The 17,041-nt window shown below is 38.7% G+C and overlaps 1 pseudogene; it reads right to left on the reverse strand.

The window, feature by feature from the left end:
- Nucleotides 1-8,483: 8,483 nt before the first annotated feature.
- Nucleotides 8,484-17,041, reverse strand: part of LOC128596205 (60S ribosomal protein L17-like) — a 40,807-nt pseudogene continuing 32,249 nt past the window's right edge.

Genomic DNA, 17,041 nt, shown 5'->3' on the forward strand with positions numbered 1-17,041 from the left:
CCACGTCTGGGATACTTTGATCCTGGACAGAGAAGCAATTTCCATTGTTTAAGCCACTCATCCATGGAATTTTGGGATGGCAAAAACTAGCACAACTTCAAACTAGCACAACGCCTGAAAACTAGTAGACCAATAACCATGTTGTGAACACAAGGTTCTCCAGCCCCACCCTAGAAACTATTTGGTAGGTTTGGGGTGGGTGGGAGGTCATACTATTTCTAACCAAGTCCCAGATGGAACTTTGTTTCAGGAATGCAACAACTATTTTTACTTATCTGAAAATACCTTTTTTCCTGCCTAATTTCCAGTTCCTGTAATTCAGCTTTTTTTTCCTGTTTCATGTGCTTTGACGGGGTTCAGGACATGCTATCCCCCAGTATGGCACCTTGGCATTTGAGAAGACAGAAGAGGCAGGAAGGTCTCCCAAAGTGCGTCATGTAGGAATTCTCTAACCTTTCTTCAAAGTTGCCCATGAGGCCCTCATTTCAGAGAAGTCCTCCCTAGACCTGGAGGACAGTAAAGTCACAGAGAACAGAGGAGGATATCTCAACAACCAGGCCTTCAGTTTATTACCATCACGTCACGGCCTTTTGTCCTATAATCACACTTCTGCACAACTATTCATAAAATACGTGGTTTTCCCTGTTTCTCTGAGTCTTCATTTCTGAATACTCAGTGTCATGAAAAACATATTGAAGTTAATCTGTATTTTTTTATTGGCATCTCAGCCATGAACCTTGTGATAGGTGAGGAAAAGATATTACTTTTTCTCCCCTATGGTTTCGATATGTTTTCGTGTGAAATAGTTTTGCAATATGGTGGTTCTTGTCTGTCTGCTCATTTTTCATCTATAGTAACTAAGACACTATTTAGAAGCTCATCTCATGAAGATAGGGCTGATTGATATCCTCTAGTGAAGGGCGATCTGGTCAAGCCATTTGCTTGGTGAGTCCCTATTTTTAGTATCACAGGATCTTTGAGTTTTTAAAAGAGATTCTAGATTCTGAATTCCCCTTCTCATTTTCCTGCCTGGAAGTTATATTACAGATTGCCCACATGTAGTGAACTAAGTGGGACTCTGTAGATGGTGTTTATTCAGTACATAGACTTTTATTTATTCTACCTAATTTACTGTGAAATTAATTCTTCATTGGAACTGTACCTATATGCTGAATATATAGGGTATATATGGTTTGCCCTCTATTTATTTGAGCCAGAGTCTTGCTTTGATACCCTGGGAAGAGTGCTGTGGCATCTGAGCTCACAGCAACCTCAAACTCCTGGGTAAAAGCAATCCTTCTTGCCTCAGCCTCCCGAGTAGCTGGGACTACAGGTGCTCACCACGCCTGGCTAGTTTTTCTATTTTTAATACAGATGGGGGTCTCATTCTTGCTCAGGCTGGTCTTGAACTCCTGAACTCAAGGGATCCACCTTGCCTTGGTCTCCCAGAGTGATGATTACAGGTGCGAGCCACGGCACCCAGCCAGTTTGCTCTTTTTCTCTCTCAATTTTTTATACGTGATAGAAGTAAATAGATATGTGGTTTTTTTTTTTTTCTTTTTTTTGGAGATGAGAGTTTCACTTTGCTGTCCTTGGTAGAGTGCTGTGGTGTCACAGCTCACAGCAACCTCAAACTCTTGGGCCCAAGCGATTCTCCTACCTCAGCCTCCCAAGTAGCTGGGAATACAGGCGCTTGCCACAACGCCAGGCTATTTTTTGGTTGTAGTTGTCATTGTTGTTTAGCAGGTCTGGGCTGAGCTTGAACCTGCCAGCCTCGGTGTATGTGGCTGGTGCTCTACCCACTGAGCTACGGGCATCGCCAGATATGTAGATTTGATAGGGATATAGCTTGTTAACTATCTTACATAAGTAATTTCCATCCTTTAAAAAAAATTTCATATTATGGAATATGTTTGGTTACATAGTTTGCTTTTGTATATTTTAAGTCAAAGTTATAAGTGTGCCCTTCACCCAGAAAGTGTGTGATGTACCCATTAGGTCTAAATTTACCCACCCTCCCACTTCCCTCCTATCTACTTGAATTCCATTGAGTTTTGCTTCCATATGAGCACATAAATATCAATCAACTAGTTCTAATTTAGTATTATGTACATGTGGTATTTGTTTCTCCATTCTTACGATACTTCACTTATGGAAATGATCTTCAATACCATCCAGGTTGTTATGAAAGATACTAGGGCACCTTTTTTTTTTTTTTGAGACAGAGTCTCAAGCTGTCACCCTGGCTAGAGTGCCATGGTGTCATAGCTCACAGCAACTTCAGACTCTTGGGTTTAAGCTATTCTCTTGCCTCAACCTCCCAAGTAGCTGGGACTACAGGCGCCTGCCACAACACCCAGCTATTTTTTTTGGTTGTAGAGTGCTGTTGTTTGGCAGGCCTGGGTTGGATTTGAACCTGCCAGCTCTAGTGTATGTATGTGGCTGGCACCCTAGCTGCTGAGCTACAGGTATGAGCCTAGGGCACCATTTTTTAATGGCAGAGTAGTATTCCATGGTGTACATATACCACATTTCATTAATCCATTCATGTATTGATGGGATGGGCACTTGAGTTATTTCCACATCTTTGTGATTGTGAATTGCACTGCTATAAACATTCAAATGCAAGAGTCTTTATGATAAAATGACTTTTTTTCCTTTGGGTAAATACTTAGTAGTGGGATCACTGGATCAAATGGGAGGTCTACTTTTAGTTCTTTCAAGTTTCTCTGTATTGCTTTCCACAGAAGTTGTGCTAGTTTGAAGTCTCCCCAACAGGGTAAGAGTGTTCCTTTCTCTCTGCGTCCTCACCAGCATCTGTTGCTTTGGGACTTGTCGATATGAGCCATTCTCATTGGAGTTGGGTGATTATCTCAACGTGATTTTATTTGCATGATATTCCAGTATGAGACCGTGTCACAATTTTAATGTTGATTTGCTTATCTCTGAATGCACACTGTTTTCTTTCTTCAGTATTTCAATCTGTGCAATGTCCAAGGAGCACATTTTATCCTACTGTTCTCTTACCTTAAGCTTTCCAAATTGGCTGGATGCAGTTTGGACGGCTTTGGCTTTTCTTAACCAGCTTTGTCCTTTTTGTTTAGAATCACCACATCTGTTTGGTAGAACAAAAGGAAAGTGTTAATACTTAATGACGTTCCTTTTACTAAAGGCAGCTCTGAAAACGCAATGGCCTTAAGCCTTATTTACTCAAAACATGCACACTGTTTTAATAAGTCTTGTGCCTTTAGTTTGAAAACTGCTGTAAGCCTTTTAGTATCGTGCCTGGTGATTTTACAATGCAGAGCGCGCACACACACAAACATTAATTCTGTTAAGATAGAATGGGTCTACTTACCTGCTCTTCTCTCCTTTTATAGGTATGGAATATTTAATATAATAGTCAAGTGTGGTTGAACTCATCTAAATATATTTCCTAAGCAGTACATGGAAGGATTATTTGTTTTTTGAGACAGAGTCTCATTTGTCACCCTCGGTAGAGTGCTATGACGTCACAGCTCACAGCAACCTCAAACTCTTGGCCTTAAGTGATCCTCTTGCCTCAGCTTCCTGAGTAGCTGGGACTACAGTCACTCACCACACCACCAGGATATTTTAGAGATAGGTCTCGCTCTTGCTCAGGCTGATCTTGAACTCCTGAGTTTGAGCAGTCCACCTGCCTTCGGTCTCCCAGAGTGCTGGGATTACAGGCCTTGGCCACTGTGCCCAGCCCCACGGAGGGATTTTTTAAACTTTCTGAAGATACAAAAATGGGAAGAGAAGTATATATAACCTATTACATAGTTCAATATAATTCAAACAGAATTATAACAATGCATGATAAATCATATCCATTGGAATTCTGCTGTCAATTTATAACTAGTGTGTAACTGTGAGGGTTTCCTTTATTCCGTCAGGCCTAGATTTCTCTTCTCACTTAGTTTAGGTGGTATTGATCTTCTTGCATATAGGACTCATGGTGAAACTTAATATGACAGAGCACTTGTAAAAATTTCATCTTGAAAATAGTGAAGGGAATGAGGAGAACAACAGGACTCAAACAACTGGGGTAAGAAGTCTCCATAAATTCCTGGTGAAACAAGAAGAGAATGAAATATGAGAGTGGAAATATGTGATGGAAACTATTGGGTCCAGAAAGGGGGGATTCCTTTAAGCATGACATGTGTATGCTAGGGTTTAGAGCTTTACTTCTTCTGTTAAGATAGAACGAGTCTACTTCTGTTAAGATGGAATGGGTCTACCTACCTGTTCTCCTCTCATTTTTTAGGAAATGGAATATTTAATATAATAGTCAAGTATGGTTGAACTCATCTAAATATATTTCCAAAGCAGTCCATGGAAGGATTCTTCTTTTTTGAGACAGAATCTCACTTTGTGGCTTTATAGCTGTCTGGCTTTATAGCTTTACTTTTTCTTAGGATCTCACAATATTATAAATTCTCAGAGATCAGTAACATCTAGAAAGAGCTATGATCATTTAAGCAGAGACTAATTTCCAGCTTTAGGGGCTTTGGCGGAACAAAAGCAAGTCACTGGTAGAAAACTGAAGAGCATGGGTGGTCAGATGTCATTACTGCCAGAAGGTGGTCAAGAATAACTTGGATGAGATGAGCTCCCTTACGAGGAAACGAACAAAACTGGATAGTGGCTCAGAGAAAAATCCAATGTTATTATTATTCCTCAAGCTTGTTAGATTCCTTCTAGCTGATATGCTCTGGTGGAAATGAGAGCCTACGTCCATTCTCTCTCTCTGCCTTTATTTCAAAACGCATTATTTTTTACTCTGGATTGATCTCTTTCCATATGACTCAATCCCATTTCCTCTTGCCTAAATCTGATCTTTTAAAATGCCCTATTAACTGATTAAAGTAATATATGTATCTTGATAAAGTAAATAGGATTATCCCAAAAGACACATAACTTGATAGTTTGGTGAAAAGATAAAAATTCATGAAGGTCTTCCAATTTACTTTCCTCCAGCGTGATTCCATGCTAATTTTTATAGCTACACTAGGGGGCACTGTTGAGTTACAAACGCCCTCAGGAGCGTTCTGGTTTATATTAACTCTGAACTTGCAACTCCTTTCATTTATGTCAGTATCCCACCTTCTGTGCTAACAGTAGCGTATGAAAAAGACATGTGGATCTGCTTCCAGTGCAGAGGGAAATAACGATGACTTAAAACAGCGCTTGTGGAGAATTAGGGGAAGAAAAATTCATATTTGTGAAGGAGTAGTGACTTTCCCCCCTGGCATGTTAGGGTTATAAATTCACATTAGTGATACAGCCAATATACAAACCGCAGTTGTAGCAACCAGAGAAAGAAACAGGATATGACCCCTTTTGTAAGATGCTTATAATATTCTCAAGGAGGCAGGAGAACACTCCATTCATCTGTAGTCTCTTCAGAATGTTCTCTTCTGCAGCTTGTCATTTCAGAATAGATTTAATTGTTGCTAAAAAGTTACAAGAACAACAGCCTCATGGCTAGAAATCATCTGTTTCTTCACAAAACAAGTTCATCTCAGACCAGCCATGTGACCTGCCCCAGTGGTGCCCAGCCCTCTGACCTGAGTCTCTCTGGAACAGCATCTCTTTTAGGACTCAGAAAGAATTTGTTCTAAGTCCTCCCTGCTATTTTTCTCAAGTTTGGTGCCTGCCGTGATGGAGAGTCCTTTTTCCTTTTAAACCAGAAACTGAAAAGTGAATCTAAAAACCCAAATCCGTTCAACAGAGAATTAAATGTGCAGATTCGAGATTAAAAAAAGAGCCATAAATATTTGACCAGTATCATGATATACCATTGCAAAATTTTTAAAAAATTGATTGGGATGACTTGAATTTTCTCATTGGTAAATCTAACTTAGCCTGTAAACTGTTTTTAATGTTGTTTAACCTGTACTGAAGAGAGTCTTACATTTATTTTTGATCATTTGTGTTAAATAGGAGCAGATTTAAGTCTGGGTTTTCCCATTTACACTCATTTTGTAAATATTTTGGGAATGATGTGCCTCATCAACTTCCCTTCAAAAGCATTTATTAAAAACATGCATTTGTTTATGTAGCTGCTGTGCACAGCCAGTTATCTGTTGATCTGACATGCACACTTCACTGAGGCACTGGATATACCTGGTTTGCACGTAAGCCCAGCAGGTTGGTCTCTGAGTCTCAGATTGATGAGGACAATAGTGTCTTCATCATAGTGGCCTTGTAAGAATTAAATGGTGCATTGGAGTAAAGTGGCCAAGTTGGCAATATATTGAGTGGAATCTCTTATTTGCATCCACTTAAGACCAGCAATGATGTAATAGAAACAGAGTCTAAACTGCTGCCTTGTTGTGTGTTCCCATATGACTCTGGAAAAGCACCACAAAGGCAAAGAAAACACTCAAAGTGGGGGTGCACACTTCTCACATTATAGTGTCAAAAAAAAACATATCTACTGCCTAAAGCCAAGAATAAATTTGTGCTACTTACAATGTATGCTGTACTCTACAATATTTTAATCAACGTTTTGTGAATGATTCCCATTGGATCCAAGACATGAATCAAATAGTCACCAGAAATACAGCCTATATTTCTTTTTTTTTTTAATGAATGAATGAATGAATTATTTTTGTAGAGACAGAGTCTCACTTTATGGCCCTTGGTAGAGTGCCGTGGCCTCACACAGCTCACAGCAACCTCCAACTCCTGGGCTTAAGCGATTCTCTTGCCTCAGCCTCCCGAGTAGCTGGGACTACAGGCACCCGCCACAACGCCCAGCTATTTTTTGGTTGCAGTTTGGCAGGGGCCGGGTTTGAACCGGCCACCCTTGGTATATGGGGCCAGCGCCTTACCGACTGAGCCACAGGCGCCGCCCCAGACTATATTTCTTTAATGTTTCATGTTCATACTTAAAATAGGACAGCTTTAAAAATTTACATGAAGTACATTTTGGAAAACAGTGTGACAGTTCCTCAAAAGACTAAAAATAGAATTGCTCTATGATCCAGCAATCCCATTTCTGGGTATATATGCAAAGGCATTAAAATTGGTACGTTGAAGCGATATCCGTGCCCCCAGGTTTATTACATTACTTACAAAGGCCAAGATAAAGTGCCCATTGACTGATGAGTGGATAATGAAAATGTGGTACATGTACAGGGTGGCCATAAAGTTTGTGCACAATTGAAAGTAGTGTGCAATTTTAAATTACACACGAACTTTATGGCCACCATGTATACACACAATGGAATGATATATGGCCTTGAAAAAGAAGGAAATTCTGTCATTCGTGACAACATGGATAAACCTAGAAGACATTATGCTAAGTAAAATAAGCTGGGCACAGAGTGACAGATACTGTTGATCTCACATGTGGAACCTAAAAATGTTGAACTCATAGAAATAATGAGTAAAATCATGGTTATCAGAGTCTGAGGGGTTTTGGGGAGGTAGATAGGGAAAGAGGAGATGTTGGCCAAAGGGTACAAAGTTCCACTTAGACAGGGGGAACAAGTTCTGATGATCTATTACTCAACATGGTCTATAGTTAATAATAATATATATTTCAAAATAGCAAAGGAGCAGTGGCTCACGCTTGTAATCCTAGCACTCTGGGAGGCCAAGGAGGGTGGATTGCCTGAGCTCACAGGTTTGAGATCAGACTGAGCAGAGCGAGACTTTATCTCTAAAAAACAAAACAAACAGGTGTAGCCGGGTGTTGTGGTGGGCACCTGTAGTCCCAACTACTTGGGAGGCTGAGGCAAGAGAATTGCTTGAGTCCAAGAGTTGATGGTTGCTGTGAGCTATGACGCCACAGCACTCTACCGAGGGTGACAAAGTGAGACTCTGTCTCAAAAGAAAAAAAAAAAGCAAAAGAAAGGGATTTAAATGTTCTCACCACAAAGAAATGATAAATATTTGGGGTGACGTTAATGTGTTAATTGGACTCAGTCTTTTTCTTAGTGATATTTAAATATCTTAAAAAAAGAAATTTTCTTATAATCTCAGTTATACATTTTTCCTGTTTTCTATTTACCTTTTAGTTTTTTTATATGAGTTTTAATATGCAGGCATTTAAAATTGTTTTGTAAACAAATCACTCTAAGATTATAAAAACATAGAACTTGCATATACCAAATTCCTATGTGTATCTTGATGTGTTTAGTGTTTAGAACATTGCATTTTAAGATAATTTTTTCTTCTTTTCTACTGGCATTATCATCTTTTATTGTAAAAGAATATAATGAAAATATTTCTAAAAGGGTTAAGGTAAGACCAGTATGAATTATAGAAATGGATTGAATTAAAGTATGCTCAATCTCTAAGACTTGAGTAAGGCTTGCTGAACAGAGATAAATGACTTTAATTAACATGTTAATTGTATGCCTATAAATGGATGCTTCTAAAAAGCTTGAAATTAGTTCTTCTCTTGATTGTTCTTTTTTACTGTTATTTGTGTTTATTTTATGTTGCATCTATTCCCGTGCCGTAAGTTTTTGTTCCTTCAGTTTCTTCTGGGATATCTTCTTCTTCTGTGCTACCTCCTCTTCTGGTTTGGGAACAATCTGTTCCTTTTCAGTCAGGATCACCTCCATGTGGCAGGGGGAGCTCATGGATGGGTTAACGCGACCATGAGCTCTGCAAGTTCGGCAACGCATCTTGGGTGCTTTGTTCACTTAGATATGCTCAACGACCAGAGAATCTACATCTAAACCCTCAAGTTCAGCATTCCTCTCTGCATTTTTAAGCATAGGCAGCAAAAATTCAACACTCTTTTTGGGCCACCGACCCCGTGTCCATCCCCACTGGTAGGTTTGCCCTGGGCATACCTACCAACTCCACCATAGTAAGTTGGAATGGGACACACTTTTTCTTTAAAGTGACCTCTTCAGATACTTGGTGGCTTTTCATATATGCATACCCTTGATGGCCTGGGCAGTTTCACGTGTGTTCTTAAGGTGAACATGAAGATTTGAGCCTCTTGACTTGCATGTCAAGTGAATAGTGAACCATTTTTGCAGATCACCTCAGGCTGCTTAGGGGAAGAGGCTTGATTGGTTTTTTTTTAAGAAATAATCTTAGTTTAGGAGGAACCTCTGTGACGTATTCTGATATTAGCTTTAGAAATGCCACTCACATTTGCATAGCCAATTATGCATTGCTGGATATATCTGTTTTATATGACAGGTGTATCTTGTCCTACCCAACAGCACAGAGTTACACTCTTAATGTAAGTTTAGAGAAATGTTTTATTAATGACCTTATTTGCATTATTGATATGTGTATATATGTGTATACACACACACATATATTTCTAAAATATTTCTTGAAAACAAGTAAAGTACAACCCAATTAGGTCTCTTTATGTTGCTTGCATAGCTTCAAAGCACTCTGTATTATATTTGTCATATTTAAATAGTGTCATAGGAGAAATTTTGGTTTATGAAAAGTTGTAAAAATGTGGTTGAAAAAGAGTTTCTTGGTGATTAAAGATAGTTAAAGAAAGGTGGAGGGGCTGGTTCTCTTTACTGGTTTCCTAGTCCCTCTCAGAAGTGTCTGGTTTGTCTTACTAAATAGCTACCTGGGGCTTTATTCAACAGCTATAACTTAAGATTGTTCAGGCTGGTTTCTCTGAGTGCAAGGCTGCTGAACTGCTCTTTCCCCAATAAATATAGAGTCTCAATTTTTTTTATGTTAAGCAGACAAAGATTCCCTTTGAAACATGGAGTCTGAGCACACAACACTGGACCCATTATCTCTGAAAGAATAAGTATTACATCCAGTCTTTAGAGCTGACGACCAATGTGCTTGTATTCAAAACCATAGAAGTTTTACACATCTAGAAAAGTGTTGCACGGCTCAGTTTCCAATAATGCTAATAGTGCTGGTAGGAGAGTGATTAATGCTGTGATGTGTGCAGTATTGTTCCCTATTATCTGCCTGCCACTCAGGGATCCGCTTCGGACTGCTCGTAACAAATGGTTTATTTCTTATTCATAACCCAATTTTATTATTATAATGACTGAAAATGAAAATAGAAAGTATTCCCTTGCCTGTTTAGTTTTGCATGCGTGCAATTAGATTATATCTGTCATACACATTCTGAGTATACTGTGACGTTCAAAATTAGGGATTGCCTAACAATTGCAATCAGTGTAACCTGGCTTATTGTACCCTCAATGAATCCCCAACAATAAAAAAAAAAAGAAAAAAAAATTAGGGATTGCCTTGTGTGAGTTTCTCTGGAAGCAGAAACTTAATTCTTCTCTTGATTGTTTTGGAATAATGTTACCGAATTGCTACAGGATCTAGTACCAATAGTAGTTTGCTGCAAGAATTATTGATTAATTCTGATGAAATGCTTTTAAATAGTTACAATGATTATTAAATGATTCCGATACATTTTGTTTTTAAAAGATTCCTTAGTAGGTAAATGATTCTGATCATGTATTCACTTAATCAGGGGCTACCCGATAGGAAATCTTACTCCTTACTGATTTCTCAAAGACATTACACATGCTTCCGTCTCAGAGACTTCATATTCATTTTTTCTGACAAGTTCTCCCCCCCCCACATTGATTTTCCATTAAAGGCATAACTTTGTGGTTGAGGGAGTTGGCTGTTTCACCTGGATCTACTTTGGCCATCACTGTTGTGTACTTTTTAATGTGAAGTGCCATGAAGTACATGACAGCTTCATGAAAAATTCTTGTCCCAAATGATGTAAACAGAATCTGACCAGACCTGTCCCCAAATTCCAGTTGATAGCACACATCTTTTTGTTTTAGGAAGTCCATGTTTCTTTGGAAATTTGGAATCATTTTCCTTCTAACCGAAGTATATCCTTTAACATGGGGTTGACCTATACGGTAACCGCTAGTCCCACAGATACTGAATGTATGCAGCTTACTAGTCTGAATTGAGATTTACTGTCGGGTAAGGTATATACTGGGTTTCAAAGACTTAGTGTAAAAAAAATATAAAATATCTCATTAATGATTGCATATTGATTACACATGGAAATGATAGTATTTTGATTATATTTGATTCAATAGATTATTTTTAAAATTAATTTTACCTTCAGGGTTTTTTTTTTTTTTGCTTTAAAAACATGGTTACTAGAATATTGAAATATATATATTTCTTCTATAATTTTTTTTTTTGAGACAGAGTCTCAAGCTGTCACCCTGGGTAGAGTGCTGTGGCGTCACAGCTCACAGCAATTTCCAAACTCCCAAGTAGCTGCGACTACAGGTGCCCACCACAATGCCTGGCTATTTTTGTTGTTGCAGTTGTCATTGTTGTTTTAGCTGGCCCAGGCCTGGTTCAAACCCACCAGCCTGGGTGTATGTGGCCAGTGCCATAACCACTGTGCTACCAGTGCTGAGCTTCCTATAACATTTCTATCAGACAACTCTGTTTCAGAATTTTCTTTAATGATGGCAAATGCTCAATTTTTGTTTTGTCTGAAAATGTCTTTATTTTGTACTTTCTCTTAAAGTCTTTTTTCCACTGGATGTACTGGCTAAATTGGGGTATTATTTATTTTTTAAGTGTTCTATAATGTTTGATACATAATATTTTTTCTCTTTTTTTATTGTTGGGGATTCATTGAGGGCACAAGAAACCAGGTTGCACTGATTGCATTTGTTAGGTTTGGGTTATTTTTTTTTCTCATCATATTGAAGATATTATTTTACTGACTCTTACTTCTATTTTTGCTGTTAAGACGTCAGTTAATATTGTCACTCAACATTGTCACTCTTCTGATATTACTTTGTCTTTCCATTCTGACTCCTGTTTGAAAAATCTACTCTTGTTCTTCAATGTTCTGATATTTCATTATGAGGACTGTCGGCATGTGGTTATTATGGGGTTTACCACCGTCAGGCCGCTGGAACTGTATGTTGATTTCTTCTGTCAGTTCTAGGAAATTACTACTCATTGTTATTTCTTCAGATCTTGCCTCATCCCCTCTTTTTCAGCCCTCTTTCTAAAACTCCAATCGCATATACAGTCTGGCCACACAGTTTGTTTGCAGATGCACACTATTTAAAATTGCACACGAACTGTGTGGCCACCCTGTGTGTTAGATTTTTACTTTCTCTTCTATGTCTGAACCTCTCTTTCATTTCTTTTGTCTCACCAGGCACATCCTACATTAATTCTTCATAACTAACATTTTGTTAATATTTTTATCAGTGTCTAGTCTTATGTTTCAATTCTTCCATGGAATGTATTTCATTTTGATGACTTTATTTTACTTGTGCTACTAAAAGCACAGTTTAGTTCTCTTTCAGATCTGATTATTTTCACAGTCTCTTGCTCTTTAATACCATTTTAAATACTTTAGTTCACTGAAAATTTAAAATAAATATACTTTTTCATATCTCACCTCTAATCATCCTAACATCTGAACTCTTTGTGGGTCTGATTTTGTTGTCTATTACTGTGGGCTTCCTCTTATGGTAACTTCTTCCCTTGTGTGTTTTGTGATTTATTGGAATTTCTTTTGGTAGGAATCCTTTGAGGAGTGTGTTAAGTGTTGGTTCATTGAAAAAGAATTTACATTGGCTTCTTCCAGGAGCTTAAGGCCACCAAGAATCCAACAGGACAACGTTAAACTAAATTCTCAGTTTCAGGTTTCTTGGATCACCCAGTTAGTGGAAATTTCAGAGTGCTGAGAAGGTCAGTTGTGGAATGAGTTTGCACGCCTTCTCATTCATCTTCAAGGTTTCAAATAGCCAGTTTTCCTGCTATCCCCTTGGTGTGTGAGTTGAGTTTAATTCTGCTCATCTTACACTGATGTATATGCAGCCATTTGGGAACCAATTTGTTATTCAGTCTTCCATGAGATTGCTCATCTTAGGTGGGCTTTGGCTTCTGTCTTCTGCAGCCTGTGAGCTGTGAAAACAGCAGTCAGGATCACCTGCATTCAGAAAATGCCTCAGGACAAAGCCACTTACTCTTTTAGGTGTTTTGTTTGCCTAGTTTTTGTTTTCCATTTTTTTTTTGAGTATTAAAATTAAGTTTTAAAAAATATACAACTTGAGTGGGGAGGAGCAAGATGGCGGCCAAGGAACAGCTTTCTTGTAACTGGGCAGGGTGAGACTGGGGAGAGAAGACTCCAGGCACTTCTGGCTGGTGGGATCTGCCCAGAAACATCCCTTTGGGGACCCAGGGAGTCAGCAAGAGACTTCTGGACCCCAGGAAGAGGACAAAAGCAGTGGAGAACTGGCAAGTGGTTGCATGTGTTTGTTCAGTCGAATCCCACCAGCAGCTATAAGTACAGCAGCAGTGAGATTGCAAACTGGAAAGGACTTACCTATGAGCTGTTTTGTTATTTCTGGACTTGGCACTCAGTTGAACTATCTTGGGAGAATTTGGGCGAGAGTGTGGAGGGCTTTAAGTGTTGTCTAGGGTCCCAGACTGTGCCCTGAGCCAGATGGAGCTAATAGTTTTTGGCTGTGGGCTGTGTGGAGCCATTGTGGGAGAACTGCCCTGGCCAGTTCTGCCCTCAGGGTCACAGAGCAAGAATCAAGGGGAGACCTTGGGTGAGTAATCTAGTGACTGAGCAGCCTAAAGATGGAGACCGAGGCACCTTACAGCCTTGGTCCTCAGGGGCATAGAGTGAGACTGGTTTTGGCACACTGGATAAGCAGGCAGCCACTTCAGGAGTGATCCCAGCAACAAGTGCTTTCCTGGGGAAGCTTCTGCTTAGCCAAAGTTAACAGTTTAAAGTGTCTTTTAAGCGGGCTGAGGAGAGATTTAGGCTCTTCACCCCGTGGAGTTTGAGAAATCAGCAGAGACTTCTAGTTTCCATCTTGTATCAGCATTGTGATTAACATTGCATACCCCAGAAGATCATCTGTTGCCCAGATAATATTCAGCAAGATATATATACTGCTTTTTAAAAAAAATTTCAACATTTTCCCTCTAGATTTTTCTTCTTTTTTCCTTTCTTTTCCTTCTTCATTTTTTTTAGTTTAAATATAATTTTCCATCGTTGCCTTCTTTAACAATTAGAACTTCATTTTTGCTGGTGTTTCTACCCCTATTGGGGTTTCCCCTCAATTTTATCCCATAAAGTTTTTTTGTTTGCTTGTTTTGGTTTGATTTATACCAGTTTTGTCTTTCCTCTCTACTTGGTGGAGGTGGGGTACTGTGTCTGAACAAGCTGGCAAAGAGCTGCTGACTTCAAGGGAACCACCCAACCCAGCACTGCTAGAGGTTGGGAGTTTTTAAGGTTGGGTCAAAGTAACCTACTGTACACCTATATTGCTCCTGTCTCCCTCTATCTCCCTTTCCTTTCTTTTTTTCTTTTCTTTCCTTTTTTTTTTTTAATCTTTTTTCCCTTCTTGCTCTTCAATCTTCTGATCCTTCTGGTCCTGTACCAAAAGGACTCATTGAAACCCTAGGCTGAGGCATAGTAACTTAAAGAGCAAGAGGAAGTGAAAGGAAAATTAGGGCAAAGAAAAAGATAAAAGAAAACACTCATGAGGAAGAATCAGCATAAAAATCCTGGCAACATGAAAAAACAGTCCAGAGCACCCCCCCCCCCCCCACCAAGTGACTGTGAGGTAGCTACTGCAGAGGATTCCACCTATAAAGAAATGTTAGAAATGACAGAAAGGGAATTTGGAATACAGATGATGAAAATAATGAAGGAAACTACTGATAAAGTGGAAAATAACCAAAAGGAAATCCAAAAACAGAATCAAATAAGAGATGAACGATATGAAGAATATAGAAAGGATGTAGCAGAGCTGAAGGAACCGAAGCAGTCAATTAGGGAACTTAAAGATGCAATGGAAAGTATCAGCAACAGGTTAGAACATGTAGAAGATAGAATCTCAGAGGTAGAGGACAAAGCTCTTGAGATAACTCAGATAGTTAAAAAGGCAGAAAAGAAGAGAGAGAAAGCAGAATGTTCAGTGACGGAATTATGGGACTTTATGAAGCGTTCAAACATATGAGTTATAGGTATCCCAGAAGGGGAAGAAGAATGCCCCAGGGGAATGGAAGCCATACTAGAGAATGTTATAAATGAAAATTTCCCAAATATCACCAAAGATTTTGACACACTGCTTTCAGAGAGATATTGGACCCCAGGTCACCTCAACTCTAACAGAGCTTCTCCAAGACACACTGTGATGAACCTGTCCAAAGTCAGGACAAAAGAAAAGATTCTTGAAGCTGCCAGGAGTAAGCGCCAGTTGACCTACAGGGGCAAATCCATCAGGGTGACTGCAGACAAGAAGACAATGGTCATCTACCTTTAATCTACTTAAACAGAACAATTTCCGGCCCAGAAATCTATATCCTGCTAAGCTAAGCTTTAAAATTGACAGAGAAATCAAATTATTTACCGACATGCAAACACTGAGGAAATTTGCCACATCAAGACCAGCTCATAGGAAATACTTCAACCTGTTCTACACACTGACCATCACAATGGATTAGCAGCAACGTAAGAGCTCAGAAATTAAAGGACAGAACCTGACTTCCAAATGATGCAAAAGATAAAACTAAGCAATGAACTCTCACAAAATAAGATGAATAGAACACTATCACACTTATTAATTATCTCAATAAATGTTAATGACTTCAATTCCCCACTGAATAGGCATAGATTGACTGATTGGATTAAAAAGCACAAGCCATCCATTTGCTGTCTGCAGGAAACACACCTAGCTTAAAAAGACAAATTAAAACTCTGAGTTAAGGGTTGGAAGACAATTTTTCAGGCAAATGGAATTCAGAAGAAAAGAGGGGTTGCAATCCTATTTTCAGATACATGTGGATTTAAAGCGACTAAAGTAAAAAAAGACAAAGATGGTCACTTTATATTGGTCAAGGGAAAAATAAAACAAGAAGACGTTTCGATACTGAATATCTATGCACCCAGTTTAAATGCTCCCAGATTCTTGAAACAGACCTTACTTAATCTGAGCAATATGATATGCAATAATGCCTTAATAATAGGGGACTTTAACACTCCTCTTACAGAGCTGGACAGATCCTCTAAACAGAAATTAAGCAACAATATAAGGGACTTCGATGAGACATGAGAACATCTGTGCCTGATAGACGCATATAGAACACATTCATCCCAAAGATAAAGAGTATACATTTTTCTCTTGCTCAATGGAACATTCTCCAAAATTGTTCATATCCTTGGACACACACAAAAAGCCCTCAACAGAATCAAAAGAATTGAAATTTTACCTTGTATCTTCTCAGACCACAAGCCATTAAAGGTGGAACTCAACTCTAACAAAAATGTTCGAACCCACACAAAGGCATGGAAATTAAACAACCTTCTGTTGAATAATAGTTGAGTCCAGGAAGAAATAAAAGAGGAAATCATTAACTTCCTTGAGCATAACAACAATGAACACACAAGCTACCAAAACCTGTGGGATAGTGCAAAAGCAGTTTTCAGAGGAAAATTTATCGCTTTAGATGCCTACATTCAAAAAACAGAGAGTGCATCAAAAAACTCACAAGCCATTTTTTGGAATTGGAAAATGAAGAACAATCTAAGTGTAAACCTAGTAGAAGAAAAGAAATATCCAAAATTAAATCAGAGATCAGTGAAATTGAAAACAAAAGAATCATTCAGAAAATTAACGAAACAAGGAGTTGATTTTTTGAAAAAATAAATAAGATAGATAAACCTTTGGCCAGGCTAACTAGAAATGGAAAAGTAAACTCTCTAGTAACCTCAATCAGAAATGATAAAAGGGAAATAACAACTGATGCCACAGAGATATAAGAGTTCATCTCTGAACACTACCAGAAACTCTATGCCCAGAAAATTGACAGTGTGAAGGAAATGGATCAATATTTGGAATTACACCTCCTCCCTTGACTTAGCCAGGAAGAAATAGAGTTCCTGAGCAGACCAATTTCAAGCACTGAAATCAAAGAAACAATGAAAAATTTTCCAACAAAAAAAATGCCCTGGTCTGGATATCTTCACACCAGAATTCTATTAAACCTTCAAGGAAGAGCTTATTCCCGTACTGCA

The sequence above is a fragment of the Nycticebus coucang genome, chromosome 2, assembly GCF_027406575.1.
Source record: "Nycticebus coucang isolate mNycCou1 chromosome 2, mNycCou1.pri, whole genome shotgun sequence".
NCBI classification, from domain to species: domain Eukaryota; kingdom Metazoa; phylum Chordata; class Mammalia; order Primates; family Lorisidae; genus Nycticebus; species Nycticebus coucang.